The sequence below is a fragment of the Dasypus novemcinctus genome, chromosome 18 (assembly GCF_030445035.2).
Source record: "Dasypus novemcinctus isolate mDasNov1 chromosome 18, mDasNov1.1.hap2, whole genome shotgun sequence".
In the NCBI taxonomy this organism is placed as follows: domain Eukaryota; kingdom Metazoa; phylum Chordata; class Mammalia; order Cingulata; family Dasypodidae; genus Dasypus; species Dasypus novemcinctus.
The window spans coordinates 58,318,963-58,338,542 of NC_080690.1; the positions used below are offsets into that span (position 1 = coordinate 58,318,963).

Below are 19,580 nucleotides of genomic sequence, written 5' to 3' on the forward strand. Positions count from 1 at the left end.
CTCTTCTGACCTCAGAGGCATCAGTTGTAGAGTGAAAATGTAATAGTAAGCACTGCCAGCATTTCAGTGACTGAGCCTTAAGAGAAGGAACACACGTACAAACACATATATACAGTAGGATTAGAATATGAACCCAATGTAGCCAAGAATACAGAAACTTCTCAAGAATGAAGTGGCCACCAAAAGAACAATCTAATGTAGCCTATCTCTGTCCTTTCCTGTGGTTGAGATTCCATAATAGGAGAGGCCCTGGATGCAGGTGATGCTGTCTATTCACTATGGACTCTTGTCAACACTTGACAGAGTCTTTATTTGCTGTATTACAAGCTGCTTCTACATTGGGCTTATATCGCTTTTCAGTAAAGGACTATGTGAAAACTTCAAGCCCCAGGAAGAAATAATTTTGACCACAAGACACTTTCTGGTTTTCATTCAAAACTCAGAGTTAGAGAGACTATTTTGCCTGACAGGAGAAGGCACAGTCAAGGTCCAGGTAACCCTGAAGATCATCTCTGCCTCCAGTTTCCAGGAATTACATTTTCCTGAAGTCCTTCCTCTGCCTTTTTAAAATAATAACACATGATTCTAACTCCGAGTTTGGTCTAAGGGTGATGATCCTCTCTATCTCAGAGTTATGAAGATTAATACAAGAGCAAATGTAAATTGTTTAGAGCTAGTTTGTTTTAAGTAAATATGACTACCAATTATTTTTATTATTCTCCCCTGACATACAGATCTGTATTTCACTATGTTTACTTTCCCTACCACTCTACTGAGCACTGACATTGTTCTCATACAATTTTACTGATAATGGTGTTGGATGAGCAGCTGTTGAGTGACTTCCTAATCACTAAATGGACTAGTTTTTGAATCTTGTTCTAATCGTCCTGTGACAGTGACGCTATGGCCCATGCTCTTCTTTCTGAAATTCTTTTTTTAATTTTAACTTCCTATGTACTAACATATAGAACTCAAACATTTCCATTTTAACCACTTCCAAATGTACAATTCAATAGTGTAAATTACATTCACAATATTATGCTACTGTGAGCAGTATCCATTACCACAACTTTATCATCACCTCAAACAAACAAACAAATAAAAAATAAGCAATAACTCCTTCCTCCCCACTCCCACACCCTGGCTCCTGTTAACCTGTAATCTGCTGTCTCAAATTCATTTTTAACTGACATCCAAATCACCTTTTTGTCTTTGTTTTCCAATTTATATATAGTATGTTAGTATGTTTAGCTAGCTCATCTTCCACCTTAATAATGTTTTGTTCTTTTTTTCCACCTTTTTAAAAAAAAATACATTCTCACTAAGTCAGGGATTCTTACCAAGGGGTCCATGAGCTTGAATTTAAAGTTTTTTAAAAAAGCATATTCTTGTGGGGGTGTGATAGATTTATTAAATAATACACAGTATAGTGTGGGTCCTTGGTTTTCATCTGACTGGCAAAGGGGTCCATGGAACAAAAAAGTTTAAGAACCCCTGCCCTAAGTATAATTATTCCCATATACATGTACAGTGAGTACTTCCAAATCACCAATTCTAGTAACATCTTACAGCTTTCCAGACATATACAATGGGGCTTCTCACAGGTACTTTAAACTTAACGTATTCAGAATTGAACTCATCTCTTCCCACCAACTCTGCAGGACCTGAAGTCTGCACCTATGGAACCACTCCACCCTCTTCCAGGCAGCCATGTGAGGGATCTCAGAGTCATTCAGGACCCCTCCTCCCTTTCAGAATTCACCTCTAACTAATCACCCAGTCTGACCTGGTCACAGACACCCACTCACACAAACTAATAAATTACACCTAGGTAATTTGATTAGAAACCAAAGTAGGAGATACAGTAAAGCAAGGAACTGAAAGGCTAAAGGTGAGACTTTCTCTCCTCTCCCTGCCTCCTCATCTCAGTTTCTCTTCATTTGTCTGTTCTCTCCATTTATCTGCTGGCCACATCAGCTTGCTCAGAAATGCTTTTACTTTAGAACCACAATACTAAAAATGGGAGAATGTGAGTGAAATAGCTAGAAGGTAGAAGGTAAAACTTAGTTATTAATAATAAAAGAAATGCAAGTGCAAAGCAACCAAAAGTGTTATACCACATTTAATTTATTGGATTTCAAAACAGGAAAATGTTGATTTATTGAGAGTATGAGGAGATGTTAACTCTCATATACACTATTGGGAATATAAATTATTACACATTTTTAAAAATTATTAGAGAAGTTTTAAGTTTACAGAAAAAATCATGCAGAAGATACAGAGTTCCCTTATACCCTCTCCACAGTTTTCCCTATTATTAACCCTTTGCAATTGTATAGTATATTTGTTATAACTGATAAAACAATTTTTAAATAATTATATTAACCAAAATCCATAGTTTACATTGGGATTCACTTTTTGTATTGTGCTGGTTTTTTTACCTAGATTGAACAATAATCATCACAATTTAAATCCTAACACGATAGAAGCATCTCCGTAAGTGGGCAAGTATATCTCCATGCAGGGAACTAGCCTACAAATATACTGGCTTAAAGTAGGAAGATACGGGCCAAGTTCACTAAAGATACATTTGTAATACTGAAAAGCTAAAATGAATCAAAGTATTCATCTTGAAGGAATGGTTAAATAATAAAACCATTAAAAGAATAAGATAGATCTTAATTATTGTCATGGAATGATGTTGAGGTAATGTGTTCAAGTGAAAAAGACAAGTAGCAGGACCATATATTATGAGAATATGCTCATGTTTGTCCATGTGTCTGTGTGTGTTTGGGTCTGAATATGGAATCAATTCTGGAAGTTATGTATATATATAACTTTGGTCACCTCTGGAGAAGGATTCATTTGGGAGAGATTTTCAGTTCTAACATGATTGCTTTCTGTTTTGCTTGAATGTGTATGAACTGGAGTACTTCCCTTAAGGCTGCTGAACCCTAAGGAAATTTCTATAGTTTATTTGAAAGATTTTCTGCTGCTTTTCGCTCCTACAACTACCTGTTCTTGAAACATTCAACTAATGCAACTTAAGGACCATTCCTTACTGTTCCTGAGCCATGAATATGGGGTGTCTTTTCATTTATTTAGCTCTTCTTTAATTTCTTCCAAGGTGTATTGTAGCTTTTGGTGTACAAGTATTGCATTTTTTTGTTAAATTTATTCCTAATTATTTTAAAGTTTTTGATGTTGTTGTAAATGGATTTTTAAAAAATTTCATGTTAAAATATAAATTGCAAATGTGTAGAAATACAAATGATTTTTATATATTGATCTTGTATCCTGCCATCATGGTGAACTTGTTTATTAGCTCTGAAAGGATTTTTGGAGGGATGAATTTCTGGTGATTTTTTGTGTACATGATCATGCTATCTGCAAATAGAGAGTTTTACTTCTTCCTTTCCAATTTGGATGCCTTTTTATTTCATTTTCTTGCCTAATAGCCCTGACTAGAATGAGAGTGGTATCTTTGTCTTATTCCAGATCATGGGGGAAATGCTTTCAGTCTTTCACTATTAATTATAATGTTAGCTGTGGGCTTTAGTAAGATATCATTTATCAAGTTGAGGAAGTTCTCTTCTGTTCCTAGTCTATATGCTGTTTTGTATCATGAAAGGGTGTTAGATTTTGTCAAATACTTTTTCTGAGTATTGAGGTGATCATGTGATTTTTAAATATATCTTAGTATGAGATGTGTTACATGTATCAATTTTCTTTTTTTATTAGAGAAATTGTCAGTTTAGAGAACAATCTTATATAAAATATAGGATTCCCTATTTACCACCCTACCACCAACACCTTGCATTGGTGGGGAACATTAATTACAATCAATGAATATCATTTGTTAATAATTGCACTATTTTAACAATAGTTACCTTTGTTACAATTGATGAAAGATCATTTTTTTTTTTTTTAGGAGGTGCCAGGGATTGAACCTAGGACCTCATACATGGGAAGCAAGTGATCAACCACTGAGCTACATCGGCTACTGAAAGTTAGTTTTTTGTTTTGTTTTGTTTTGTTTTAGAGGTACCAGGGATCAAACCTGAGACTTTGCACGTGGGAAGGGGGTGCTGAACCACTTGAGCTACATCGATTCCATGATAATCTTTTTTTAAAATAAAACAGTACTATTAAGTATTGTTCATCATTTATTAATATTACACTTTAGGTGTATTTTCCCCCACATACCACTTTATTGTTAACAGCTTGTATTAATGTTGTACATTTGTTATAATCTATGAAAGAACATTCTTATACTTGTTCTATTAACTGTAATCCATCATCTATAATAAGGTTCACTGTGTTGTACAGTCCAATGTTTTATCTTTTAATTTTTATTTTAGTAATATATATATCCTAAAGTTTCCTCTTCTAGCCAATTTACCTATATAGCTCAGTGCTGTTGATTATACTCACAATAATGTGCTACCTTCACCACCATCCATTTCTAAACCTTTACCGTCAACCTGAATAGAAAACCTGTAGAAATTAAGCATCAACTCCCCATTCTCTAAACCCTATCTATCCCTTGGTAAACTATAACCTAGAGTCTAACTCTATGAATTTGCTTATTAAAATAAGTTCATATCAGTGAGATGATATAATATTTGTCATTTTGTATCTGACTTATTTCACTCAGAATTTTGTACTAAGCTGAGGAACTGTCAAACTGTCTTCCATACTGCCTACCCCTTTTTACATTCCCTCCAGCAAAGAATGAGTGTTCCTATTTCTCCATTTGTATGGAGAACACAACACTTGTATTTTTCAGTTTTTTTTTTAATAGCAGCCATTCTAGTGGATGTGAAATGTTATCTCATTGTGGTTTTGATTTGCATTTCCCTAATAGCCAGTGAGGATGAACATCTTTTCATGTGCTTTATAGCCATTTGCATTTCTTCTTTGGAAAATGTCTATTCCGCTCTTTTGCACATTTTTTATTTGGTTTGTTTGTCTTGTTATTGTTGAGTTGTATATTTATATATTGTGGATATTAAAACCGTATTGGATTTGTGGTTTCCAAATATTTCTCCCACTGCATAAATTGTCTTTTCGCTTTCATGACAAAGTTCTTTCAGGCAGAAAAGTTTTTAATTTTGATAAGGTCCCAATTTTTTTTTCCCCCATTCTTTTCTTGTGCAGCAAAACCCACTGCCTATCACAAAATCCACAAGATGCTTCTCTGTTATTTTCTTCTAGGAGTTTTATAGTCCTGTCACCTGTGATCCATTTGGAGTTAATTTTTGTATGTGGTATGAGATAGGGGTCTTCTTTAATTCTTTTGCATATGGATATACAATTCTTCCAGCACTACTGAAGAGATTATTCTTCCCCAATTGAGTGGACCTGGCAGTCTTGTCAAAGTTCTATTGCCCGTAGATATGAGGGTCTTTTTCTGAACTCTTAGTTCATTATCATTGGGCAATATATCTACCCTTGTGCCAGTACCATGTTATTTTGAAAACCATAGCTTTGTAATATGCTTTATTTTGAGGAAACATGAGTCCTCCGACTTTGTTCTTCTTTTACAAGATGTTTTTGCCTCTTCAGGGTCCCTTACCCTTCCAAATAAATTTATGCAAATAAGTTATTGGAATTTTGATTGGTATTGATTGAATCTGTTATCATTTTGGGTAGAATTGACATCTTAATTATATTTAGTTTTCCAATGCATGAACAGAGAATGTCCTTTCATTTATTTAGGACTTCTTTGATTTCTTTTACCAATACTTGGTAATTTTCTGTATACAAGTCCTTTACATCCTTGGTTAAATTCATTCCTAGATAATTGATTCTTTTAATTTCTATTGTAAATGGAATTTTTCCTTGATTTCCTCCTCAGATTGCACTTTGCTAATATATAAAAACACCTGATTTTTGAGTGCTTATGTTGTATCCTGCCACTTTGCTGAATTTATTAGCTCTAGTATTTTTTTTAAGATTGATTTATTTATGCCCCTCACCTTGCCACTTGCTTGCATCTGCTCTCTGTGTCCATTCACTGCATGTTCTTCTGTCTGCTTGTTTCCCTTTGTTGCATCATCTTGCTGCACCAGCTCTCCACAGGCATGGGTTGTCAGCTCTCCATGGGTGCAGCCAGCTTGCCTTCACAAGGAGGCCCTGGGAAGTGAACCCAGGGCCTCCCATATGGTAGATGAGAGCCCACTCAGTTGAGCCACATCCACTTCCCTCTAGTGGCTTTTTTTTTTTAAAGATTTTATTTAATTCCCCCCTCCCCCCGGTTGTCTGTTCTCTGTGTCTATTTGCTGCGTCTTCTTTGTCTGCTTCTGTTATTGTCAGTGGCATGGGAATCTGTGTTTCTTTTTGTTGCATCATCTTGTTGTGTCAGCTCTCCATGTGGGCGGCACCATTCCTGGGCAGGCTGCACTTTCTTTTGCACTAGGCGGCTCTCCTTACAGGGCGCACTCCTTGTGCGTGGGGCTCCCTTACGCGGGGGACACCCCTGTGTGGCATGGCACTCCTTGTGCGCATCAGCACTGCGCATGGGCCAGCTCCACACGGGTCAGGGAGGCCTGGGGTTTGAACCGTGGACCTCCCATGTGACAGATGGACGCCCTAACCACTGGGCCAAGTCCGCCGCCCCTCTAATAGCTTTGATGTAAAATTTTCAGGACTTTCTATGTATATTTCTGTAAATAGTGAGTTTTTGTTCTTCCTTTCCAATTCAATGCCTTTTATTTCTTTTTCTTGATTCTTGCTCTAGCTAAAACTTCCAGTACAATATAGAATAACATTGGGAAAGTGGATATCCTTGTTTTGTTCCTGATCTTAGAGAGAAAGCTTTTAGTTTTTCACCATTAAGTAGGATTTTAGCTGTGGGTTTTCATATATGCCCTTTATCACGTTGAGAAAGTTTCCTTCCATTCCTAGTATTCTAAGTCTTTTTTTTTTTTTTTACCAAAAATGAGTGCTGGATTTTGTCAATAGCCTCCTCTGTATCAATTGAGATGATCACGTGGGTTTTTTTCCTTCGTTATGTTATATTAATTGATTTTCTCATGTTGAACCACACTTGCTTGCCTATCATAACATCCTACTTGATTATGGTGTATAATTCCTTTAATATGCCGTTGTATTTGGTTTGCTAGTATTTTGTTGAAGATTTTTGCATCTATGTTAATAAGAGATATTGATCTTTAATTTTCTTTTCTTGTGGTGTCTTTACCTGACCTTGGTATGAGGATGATGTTGACCTCTTAAAATGAATTAGGGAGTGTTCCCTCCTCTTGCTCAGCCACTGAGTTACACTCACTCCTGCTTCAGTTTTTTGGAAGAGTTCCAGCATGACGGGTGTTAATTTTTCTTGAAACTTTTGGGAGAATTCCCCTCTGAAGCAATCTGGTCCTGGGCTGTTTAGGTTGTTGGGGGGGCTTTTGATTATTGATTCAATCTTTTTACTAGTTATTAGCATGTTAATATCTTCTATTTCTTCCTGAATATGTGTAGGTACATTGTGTGTTTCTAGAAATTTGTCCATTTCATCTAGGTTATCAAATTTGTTGGCATACAGTTGTTCATAGTGTCCTCTTATACTCCTTTTTTATTTCTGTGAGGTCAGTGGTAATGTCCCCCTTTTCATTTTTTGAGTTTAGTTATTTGTATCCTCTTATTTCCTTGTCTAGTAAAGGTTTGTTGATTTTGTTTATCTTTCCTCTGTTGATTCTTGATTTTTAAAATTCTCTATTTCATTTATCTTATCTCTAGTATTTTTTATTTCCTTCCTTCTGCTTGCTTTGGGTTTAGTTTGCTCTTCTTTTTCTGGTTCCTCTAGTTTTGAGGTTAGGTCTCTGATTTCACAGCTTTCTTCTTTTTTAATGTGTGCAGTTAGAGCTATAAATTTGCCTCTCAGCACTGTCTTTGCTGCATCCCAGGAATTTTGGTGTGTTGTGTTTCAGTTTCATTCACCTCAACATATTTCCTAATTTTTGTTGTGATTTCCTCTTTAACCCATAAGAGTCTGTTCCTTAATTCCCACATATGTATGAATTTTCCATTTCCCCCTCTGTTATTGATTTCTAACTTTATTCCACTGTGGCTAGAGACAATACATTATATTATTTCAATATTTTTAAATTTATTGAGACTTGCTTTGTGACCTTCCAGTGTTCTATCCTAGAGAATGATACATGTTCACTGTTCTGTTGTATCCTGTTGCTAGTGGGTTAAGTGTTCTATATTTATGCCATCTAGTTGGTTTAGAGTATTGTTCAATCTTCTATTTCCTTATTGATTTTTTATCTAGATGTACTATTCATTACTGAACGTGGTATATTAAAGTCTCATCCTATTAATGCAGAGCCATCTATTTCTCCCTACAAGTCTGTCAATATTTGCTTAATTTATTTTGGGTGTCTGCTGTTAGGTGCATATATGTTTATAGTTGTTACATCTTCTTGTTCAATTGACCCCTTATCAGTGTATGATGACCATCTTTGTCCCTCATAACAGTCCTTTACTTAAAGTCTATTTTATATGATAGTAGTATAGCTTTCCCAATTCTCTTTTGGTTACTTCTTGAATGGTGTATTTATCCATCCTTTCACTTTGTACCTATTTATGCTTTTGAATTTAAGGTGAGTCTCTTGAAAACAGCATATAGTTGCCTCATGCTTTATTAGCCATTCTGTCAATCTCTGCAGGACTTAAAATTTTTTTTTTCTTTTAAAGATATATAAATCACACAAAATGTTTCAATAAAAAATATAAGAGGTTCCCATATACCCTATTCCCCACACCCCCACTCCTCCTACATCAACAACTTCTTTCATTAGTGTGGTACAGTCATTGCATTTGATGAGTACTCTTTGGAGCATTGCTACACAGCATGAATTATAGTTTATGTTGTAGTTTACACTCTTTCCCAGTCCATTCAGTGGGTTAAGCAGGATATATAATGCCCTGCATCTGTCCCTGCAATATTGTTCAGGAGAATGCCAAGCCCTGAAAGTGCCCCAATATTACACCTTTTTCCCTCTTCCTGCCTTCAGCAACTCTTGCAGCCACTGTCTCCACATCAGTGATATAATTTCTTCCATTGATAGAGGCACAATAATTCTACAGTGGAATACCAGTAAGCCCACTCTAATCCATATTTTATTCCTCCATCCTGAGGACCCTGGGATGGTGATGTCCACTCCACCTCTAAATCAAGAGGGGGCTTAGATTCCACATGACTTGCTTGCAGCTGTAGACTCTCTTGGTTCCCTGGTGTGGTGGTTGACCATCATCACCTCCCTGTTAGATGACCTGGGTAAGTCCAATGAACCAGAGAGTAAGTGTTGTAACTCTGCTGAGGCTCAGGGCCCAGTGGCACATAGACAGTCCAGAGTTTCAAGTCTCCTGAGCATACACCAACCCTGGTGCCAACCACAGGTTCAGTAAAAGCGACAGAATAGGCATGTGTAGAGAGGTCACATCTGAGTCCAACGCCCTCACAGTCAGAAGCACAAATTCCAAAGCAGGGCCCACTGGCAAGGCACCAAACTCCAGAGTCATCTGTCATGACCGTAGGGCCTGGGTATCTCCATAGCCCTCAGGAGCACCACTACCTGGGGTTGTGTCTACGTTGGCTGTCTCTGAGATCCTGCTGAGATGTGCATAAGTGTGACGCCTCTGATGACCTCCTGTCTCTTAGCCATATAAACTCATTTGTCTTTACCATTTCCCCCTTTCATTTAAGGTCATTTTCTAGTTGCATCACCAGGTGGTGCTCAGCTGTAATCCCTCAGCACCAGAGAGGCTTATCCCCAGGAGTCATGTCCCACACTGCAGGGAAGGTGATGCATTTACATGCTGAGTTTGGCTTAGAGAGTGCCACAGTTGAGCAACATGGAGGTTCTTAGGAGATAACTCTCAAGCACCCTGCAGCTCTAGGCAAAGTTGAAATTTCAAGCACACAGGCTCATAAACATAATCATCAGTATCAAGGGCCCATCATTGGATCATCCTTCTCTGACCTTTGCCCTTGTACTTGGGGATTGTTGCTTCTCTGTTGGGGAGTGTGACAGAGTTTCCTAGAATGGGAACTTAGCATTCCCTCAGTTGTTGTGTGATACTCTATCCTCTTTGTCAATACCCAACAAACTTCCAAACATATCTATATAATCTATATGCATGCCCTGGAGAACTCTCTCCCACCCATGCATCCCCCATCAATGACACCCCACATCAGTACTCTTCCCCTGCAATAGTTGAACCCCTCTGTGATTCAAAACGTCTTCAAAAATGAAGTTTAATATATTTCTGCAGGACTTTTTTTCTGCCATTTTGCTACTTAGTCTTTGTAAGTCATACCTTTTTTGTCCTTCCATTCTTTTGTAAATGCCTACTTTCATATTTATTTGATTTTTTTGTATTGTACCTATTGAGTCCTGTCTCCTTTCTTTCTGAATGTATTTTTTCATATATTTTCTTTGTGTTTATCATGGGGTTAAAATTTAATATCTTAAATATATAGCAATCATATCTGACTTTAATAGCATACAAATATACTGTTCCTGTACCATCCTTCCCCCATTCTTTTTTGTACTTGTTGCATATTATATCTTTATACATTGTATGTCTAATACAATAGATTTATTATTACATGCCATGCATTTTCAATTTAGCACCTGTAAGGAAGAAGTGGATACATACCAAAACAACAACAACAAAAATATAATAGTACTAGCATTTATAATTGTCCATATGTTTACCTTTACCAGAGATCTTTATTTCTTTATGCTGCTTTGAACCACTGTCTAGTGTCCTTTGCTTTCATTCTGAAAAACTCCCTTTAGCACTACTTGTAAGGCAAGTAGTGATAATGAATTCCATCAGCTTTTGTTTATCTGGAAATGTCTTAATCTCTCTCACATTTTTGAAAGAAAATTTCACCAGATATAATATTCTTGGTTGGCAGTTGTTTTTCTTTCAGCACTTTAAGTATGTCAACCCTCTGCCTTCTTGTCTCCATGATTTCTGATGAGAAATCAACACTACTTGAGACTCCCTTGTACACAACATGTTGATTTTCTCTTGCAGCTTTCAGAACTTTCTCATTGTCAGTTGCATTTGACAGCTTGACCAATATGTTTTAGGGCATATTTCTCTTCAGATTTATCCTGTTTGGTGTTCTCTGGGCTTCTTGCATGTGTATATTCATGTCTTTTGCTAAGTTTGGCAAGTTTTCTGTCATTATTTCTTTGAATATTTCTTCTGACCCTTTCTCTCTGTCTTCCTTTTCTGGGACTCCTATAATGCTTATATTTGTATACTTGATTGTGTCCCACAGGCCTCTTAGGCTATTTTAACATTTTCTATTACTTTTTTATTTCTGGTCCCCAGTGTGACTCATTTCAATTGTCTTGTCTTCAAGCTCACTGATTCTTTCTTTTGTCAGCTCCAATCTGTGGTTTAAACCCTTCTGGGAATTTTTCACTATAGTTATTGTGATCTTCAGCTCCAGTATTTTGTTTGGTTCCTTTTTAAAATTTCTACTACTTTACTAAGATTGTCATATAGTTCATTCATTGTTTACACTTTTTGTATGGTATGTCCACAGTCTGGTCTTCTTTGTTGATGTTTTCTGTATTTTTATATTCTTCCTTTGGATGGACCATCATTTCCTGTTTCCTTATTTGTCTTATAATCTTTTGTTGTACACTGAACATTTTAATGCTTTAAAATGTTAACTCTGGGATTTATTCCATGAAATGTCCATGTGTTGAATTTGTTTCCAGCTAGTGGTATGACAGCAATTTTCTTGAGTGTCAGGAAGTAACAAAACCAAACAAACCTAAGCAAAAAACACCTTTCACAGGCTTTGTAAATTGGCTTTGCAGCTATTGGTGTTCTCCTTCAGAGTTCAGCCCTCCAATTGAGAAGGTAAGCCTGAGGCAAATGCAAAGTGCAGGGTCCTCCTTGTCTTTTCTGGACCTGTTTCTTGGCCTGTGCTTGCTAGTGACCTTGGGAGTTCCCCTGTTTACCAGAATTTGAATGTTCCTTCTATTCCCAACGGAAGAGAAATTCTCCCTCTCCTGAATGTTCCACTGCAGGACTTAAAGCAGGTAAATCTCCAGGCCACCTGGCTCAATTATTTCTTAATTTACTTTCTCTGTCTCAAGCTGCTTTTGCCTTGAGGGCAAATTCTTGGAGGGTGCATGCCATAGAGGAATTTCCCAAGTCAGTCTTTCCCAGTGAGAACAAAGCCAGGGACCCCAAATCAAGCACTTCTGGTTCCATTTTGCCCTGGAGAGGGAATTGAGAAAGGGGCCAGGAATGGAACCAGGAATTTCTCTCGTGGCTCCCCAAAGCTGCACTTTCTTGACTCAGCACCTTCCCAATAAATGCAGTCCTTTAACTGTCCTCTGTAGCTCTGAGGAAGCATACAATCTTTAAGTCTCCTCCACCACCTTTTCCTGGGGGTATAGTGGTTGTAACATTGGCCACCCTCAGAGCTTGGTCCCCAGTAATCTGAAGAGCTAATCAAAAGCAGTGATGAGCAGTAGGACCAAACACCCCCAGATCTTGGAGAATTAGGCCGTTATGTCCCACTCTGGCACCAGCATGCTGAACTAGAGGCCAGGTTTGAGTACCTCATTGCTGCCAACCACAAGACTGGAGGATGGGCAATTGTAGTTGCCCACAGAGTGTGCATTTCACTGGTATTTATTCCAGTTTACCAGCCTCATCCACCTGCTGTTCTCTGGATGCTGCCACAATGTTCTGCTGGACTCTGGAGTTCTGAAGTAGTTGATTCAGACAGTTCCTACCTGTTTAATAGTTGTTCTGGTAAAAGGACTGATTTCTAAAGTTTCCTACTCTTCCAGCTTCCCGCAATCCTCTCTCCCAATCATTTTAAACACATTTAATTATTCAGTCCACTTTTAATGAGTACAAAGATGAGGAATTACGTAAATGTAACTTTGTTCCTAGGAGATGCTAATTAATTTACCTGACCTTCTTTATTGGACAAAATTGTCCTTTCCTGGTAGTATTAAAATTTATCTTGGGCGGCGGACTTGGCCCAGTGGTTAGGGCGTCCGTCTACCACATGGGAGGTCCGTGGTTCAAACCCTGGGCCTCCTTGACCCATGTGGAGCTGGCTCATACACAGTGCTGATGGCGCAAGGAGTGCCATGCCACGCAGGGGTGTCCCCACGTAGGGGAGCCCCACGTGCAAGGAGGGCATCCCTTAAGAAGAACTGCCCAGTGCGAAAGAAAGTGCAGCCTGCCCAAAAATGGCGCAGCACACATGGAGAGCTGACACAACAAGATGACACAACAAAAAGAAACATGCCGCTGACAACAGAAGCAGACAAAGACGCAGCAAATAGACACAGAGAACAGACAACCAGGGCGGGGGGTGGGGCGAGGAGAGATAAATAAATAAATCTTAAAAAAAAAGAAAACACCCTCTAACTCTGTCCTTGGACATGCCTTTTATCTGTGAGTTCCCACCCACCAAGGGGTGGGGACTGAACACCCTACTGACATAGCCCAATCAAAGCCATAATCATAATTTAATCATGCCCAGGCACAGACCAATTTATAAACATAATCCAGTATCTATTTTTGGAATTCATAATATAGCAAACTGCTACACCCAGGAGGGTGAAACAGAACAATGGTTAGTATTATGGTGATTCTAGATCATTCCCCTTCTGGCTCCTACAGATCAGAAGGTACAGAAATATGATGTTAAATGCGATAGGTGCTTGCAAGTTAAGGAAGTGAGCCAGAGTTTCATGTGTTCCAGAACAGGAATTTTAAGCAGAGTTCCTTTGTATTTCTGGGCTTATATGGGACTCCAAATGCCTTGAAATTGTATAGAGAACTGCCATATTTATTTGTAAATTTGCATTTTTCAAAGATGTAATAATCCAAAAGGTCTAGACCTGGGTTTTAGATCTGGAATCAAAGTTTTTTTTTTCCCTTGGAATGGTCTTACACAAATTAAGTGATCAAACTGATGGGAATGATTAAGAAAATCACCCCACATCATGGGATTGATTGTAAGCACCAAATAAAGTTCATATTTATAAGAGATTAGTCATTAGAAAAGAAAATGACTATGATCTATTGTTAAGCAGTATTTGTAATTGTGTATAATAGTCCTCAAGTAATTTCTAAATTATATATGAAGCTCATTTTACAAAACTGAATTTTGTAAAAAATGCTTTGTAAGGATTGGATCCAAAATGCTACTTTAATTTTTTCTTTGGAGAAAAATGGAAGGGGTATAGCCACACTTATTAAGCATCATCTGTGTACACAAAACTATGTCTTAAGAACATTTCACTTTCCATTAACAGAGGAATATTTATAGAGCAATGCATCTAATTCTATCAATGCAGAACTGCTAAAGGATATTCAAGAACTGGTGTTGTTTGTTTCCATCACATTGATTTTTCATGCCAGACCTAATATTTACAGATTTTTAAAAGTGACTAAAAAATGTGTCCTCTCCTAATAATGATATTTTTAAATATTTTAAACACTCTGAAATATCTTTGTGTTTCATTTATGATGTTGCAAAAACCATCATTACCTAAGTTACTTCTGTAGGTAAAGTTATAATAGCCCATAATACACCTGCCCAGAAATAATCACTCTTAATATTTTCATATATGTGTTTCCAATTTTTAACTGTGAGCATTTGTGTGTGGTTTTATTTTGGCAGAACAAGATTCATCAGGTAAAGGAGACAAAGACTTCAACTCTTAGTTTGAAAAAGGAATTTAGCTCAATCCTATACTTTCTGTGTGTGAAGGGATGAGAAATGCCAGGGATCTTCTTGTTTGAAAAAGATTTCAAGTGTTTATACCTTTTAGATACTAGAAATGCAGTTTACATCTTAATTACCAGTGCACCAAATTATTAAGGAAGACACCCTCTATGAATTGCATTTTCTCAAAGATAGGCCATGACATTTTTAAAATTTAGAATTATAAAAAAGAGAAAGCCCAAGAATCACAAACTTTAAGGAAAACAGGAAGCAACATTTTAACTTCCTTTTGTAGTAATGGACTAAGGGACATTTAGTGATTATATACTTTTTAGTGATTATATGATATACCTTGCTTAATCATCCAGCAATGAAAGTAATCATATACAGTAGGTGCTATTCTTATCCCTTCTTTGCTGTTGGGGAAACAGACCTGAGATGTTATTAACTCTTACAGCTCAAAGTTGGTTTTCACTTCCTGAGTGTCTGACAACTGAGCATTTGTTATTAATTTCAACAGGGTACCACCTCCTAAATTATGCATACCTTTTTAAACTTACCTTATTCATTGAAGTAATGTTGTTTTCCATCAATTAATATGGAGAAATACCATCTTTATTAGTAGAGGCTTAGTATGTCACCATGTAGCAAACAATATTTAACTTCTTGCCTACTGTGATATGTTTACATTTTAATTTTTGTTTTCAAAACTTATTCTCTGATGAACATCCTTGTACATGTTCATAGTTATTTCCTTAAAAAAAATTCCTACAAGTGTAATTTTGTGGTCAAACATACTAAGTTTCTATGCTATTCCAGACTTGGAAATTTTAGTGTTTGGATTAAAACAATCACTAAAAAAACATAATTTCTTCCTTTAAAATGCTTATAATCTATGAAGGAAGAAAAACCTGAATAGGAATAAGTGTAAGGGAGTGTGATAAAGGCCACTGGAGAGCTTTAGGTAACTTTGCCTTGTGAGTTCTCAGGAAGGACACTTCACTCTGACTATAGCAACAGTCAGGTTAAAAACAAGTTATACTGAGCCCGTGCTATCTCTGTGGGGAAAAAAACATGGATTTTATACTGTAACCTTTATACCTTATAGTTTCATTCTAATTATGTTAGGTGCAAAGCAAAACTAATAGGAAAAGATAATTCAGAAGCTGGCACCATGGCTAAATTGACAGGTTTGGAAGCAAAATGAACCCTTCTGTTAAGAAGACTTGAAATAAAGCTGCACTGAAACAATCATCAGTTCATACAAGAGATTACTCTGGGACTGTTCCCCATTTGTAGACAGTACTCAAAAATACCTAAGGAGAAATCATAGTCCAGGTAGTGGTAACAAAAGGAAACAAATAATAAGCCATTCAGTAAAAGAATCTAAATTTAGAGAACAAAGTATTTTGTTGGAAAACATCCTCCTAATAAATTAAAATATATACATATATATACACACGTATACATATATATACACACGTATATTTCAAGTTACCATATGACCATTGTTACAATTATGAAGTACACTTCAATAAAGAAAAAAATCAAGATTAAAACAAATACATGGTCATATAACTTCACAGACTTTCTATCTACTGATTTCTGATGCTCTGTCTACCACTCTTTATATATTGATTGGTAAGTTTTTATATTTTACAAAAATAATTGGTCAACCTGATTTTTCTATTAGTAGTATATGTGGAATGTGTCCTGAAATATTTTTCCTCACTTAACATTTAAGGCTACGTTGTATTCTAGTGCAATAATAATGTCATATATTTTTAACTAATAAGCTTTGCTAGATTCAGAATGCTGAGCACTGCCTTTCCATCTCCATTGTCTTAACCAACTTCACCCAACTCCAGAAATGCAAAAGAGGTTCTGGTTGGTATGATGTGGCCCCTTTTTAGTCTTGGAAGGTGGAAATGGAGGAGAATCTGCTCAGCATGACTGAGTTGCCCAATCTCCGGTTCATATTGGCCTCACCAAATGGCACATTGGCCTGAAAATTTCCCGTTGAAGTATCTTGGTCTGGCTTCAATGCAGAAATGCCTCTGCTCTGTGAGTTTGTGCAGCTGAGGTCCCTGGGATTTGAGGGAGAAAATGGATTTATCTAGAATCTTAATCTTCCCAACTGAATGTAATGGGAGGTAGTTCGGATCCTAGAATGGAAGAGCATAACATTAAATTCTGTGGGAAACACTAATGCACAACTGATCTCAAGGTCTTTATCTTCTCCCAGCTTTGAATTTTCTAGATTCTGTGCTTTTCCAGTAAAGGAATCTGAGCCCTGATCAGCCCTTTCAGATGTGAAACCATGGCTCCTTCTTAAAATACGTGTGTGTTTTTTAGGTCATGTCAATATTTTCAGTAGTTTTCCTGAAGTTTCCCACCTGCTTGTCATTTCTTATTCCAATGAACAGTGATGCCATCCTCCCTATGAGGCCTACTCTAAACTAACTAGTGTTCATATAATTACTGACCAGAATATTTAACATGTCTTTAAGTTCTCATTCTTCTGTGAAGGACATTGATGGAGCAGTGAAGAAATCTAAGTCCTTTACATAAAGATTTATGCTTTCCAGGTCTGGTCTAGAGGATGGTGAGATAAAGACAATGGTTCCATTTGACCATCCATGAGAAGACTTTCAAATTTTCCATAGATCTGAGATTTCCAGGTGAATAAGATGGAATTTGTTATTGCATGATCTAAATCTTAAGGTAGGATGAAATCTCATGCATTGTTTGGATTAATATATATAAAAGTTGTAAAATCTTCAGCTTTTTACACCAACTTCAAATAGTGTTGTAACTCAATTCAATTCAGTTCAGACTCTATCTGTATTTCAGCCAGACTCTGTAGATTAAGGGCAGTCCTTTACAGGATTGTCTTTCAAGCACCAGATGCAGGTTGGGAGACCCAAGCCACCCGTACATCTTACCTAGTGGCTACAAATTCATGGATTCTCACAACTTGGGTTCAATAGTTAGATGGAACAACTTGTAGAACTCACTGAAATCATAATTCTTAGGATTATAGTTATATTACAGTAAAAGGATACAAATAAGTCAAAAGAAGAGATGCATAGGACGAGGGCTGGGAGATCTCAAATACAGGCTTCCAGGTTCTCTCACGTGGAGTCAGAATGTGTCATCCTGCCAGCACATAAATCAATCATGGAAGCTCATCTGAGCTTCAAGTGTCCCAAATTTGTATGGCGTGTCAGAGATGACTGAATTCAATCTTCAGCTCCCTTCCACTCTCATGGGTCAAGGAAGTTTAGCAAACATGATATGACTCAAAGCCCCAAATCCCCTATCACATGGTTGTTCTTTCTAGTGTGCCCAGCCTTCAACCCTAAGACTACAATTGTGACTGATCCTGTCATGTCATTAGCATATTAACTTTCAGATGTGATCCGGAGGGCCCACCATGAAGAACATCGGGAAGTGGCTGTGGTTCAATCAGCTGGGCTCCCATCTACCATATGGGAGGCCCTGGGTTCACGTCCCAGAACCTCCTTGTGAAGGCAGGCTCACCCACATGCTGTGGAGAGCTGCCCGGCCCGCAAGCACCGCGGACTGCCGCCCAGCCCACAAGCGCCACAGAGAGCCAAAACTAATAGGAAAAGATAATTCAGAACCTGGCACCATGGCAAAATTGACAGGTTTGGAAACAAAATGAACCCTGTGCGGGGGCACCCCTGCATGGTATGGCACTCCTTGCGCACATCGGCACTGCGCGTGGGCCAGCTCCACATGGGTCAAGGAGGCCCGGAGTTTGAACTGCGGACCTCCCATGTGGTAGACGGACACCCTATGCATTGGGCCAAGTCCGTTTCCCTCTTGTGGTATCTTTATCCAGCTTTGGTACGAGGGTGATGTTAGCCTTGTAGAATAACTTAGGGAGTGTTTTTTCCTTTACACATCTTTTGGAAGCGTTTGAGCAAAATTGGAGTTGTGTTCTTGGAAGCTTTGGTAGAATCCCTGTGAAGCCATTGGTCCTGGGCTTTTCTGTATTGGGAGGTTTTTAATTACTGATTCAATCTCTGTACTAGTAATTGGTTTGTTTGGATCTTCTATTTCTTCTTGAATCAATGTAGATAGTTTGTGTGTCTCTAAGAATTTGTCCATTTCATCTGGGTTATCAAATTTATTGGCATATAATTGTTCACAGTATCTACTTATACTCTTTTTTATTTCAGTGGGGTCAGTAGTAATGTCTTCCTTTTCATTTTTATTTTCATTATTTTTATTCTCTTTTAATTTTCTTTGTTACCTAAAGCCTTGTTTATTTTGTTGATTTCATCATTTTCTTGTTTTCTATTCTATTTCTCTCAGCTCTAATCTTTGTTATTTCCTTCCTTCTGTTTGCTTTCAGTTTTACTTTCCTCTTCCTTTTCTACTTCTTCCAGTTTCGAGGTTAGGTCTCTGATTTGAAGTCTTTTTTTTTTTTTTAATTACTGAACTATGTCACTCATATATAAACATACATAAACAATAAGTGTATAGTAATAGTTGTGGATTACAAAACAAACATATATAATATCATACAGGATACTCATAACTCACCTTACCACCAATACCTTGCATCGTTGTTAAACTTAACTAATGATCAAAGACCACTGTCAAATATTACTACTAACCAAAGTATTTTTCCCCCACCCTACCCTATTATAATTATATCATTTATATATGAACATACATAAACAATAAGTGTAAATAGTAAAAGTTGTGAACTTATAAAGCAAACATGTATAACATCATACAGGGATCCCATACATCAACCCTCCACCAACACCTTGCATTGTTGTAAGATATTTGTTACAAA

General features: G+C 37.3%; 1 long non-coding RNA gene across 1 annotated transcript in view; it reads left to right on the plus strand.

The window, feature by feature from the left end:
* LOC105746157 (uncharacterized) overlaps positions 1–19,580 on the plus strand; it is a 55,158-nt gene that overhangs the window by 15,283 nt on the left and 20,295 nt on the right. The window contains exon 2 of the long non-coding RNA XR_011646330.1: positions 3,932–4,009. This is a non-coding gene — a long non-coding RNA (uncharacterized lncRNA). The remainder of the gene's footprint in view (positions 1–3,931; positions 4,010–19,580) is intronic.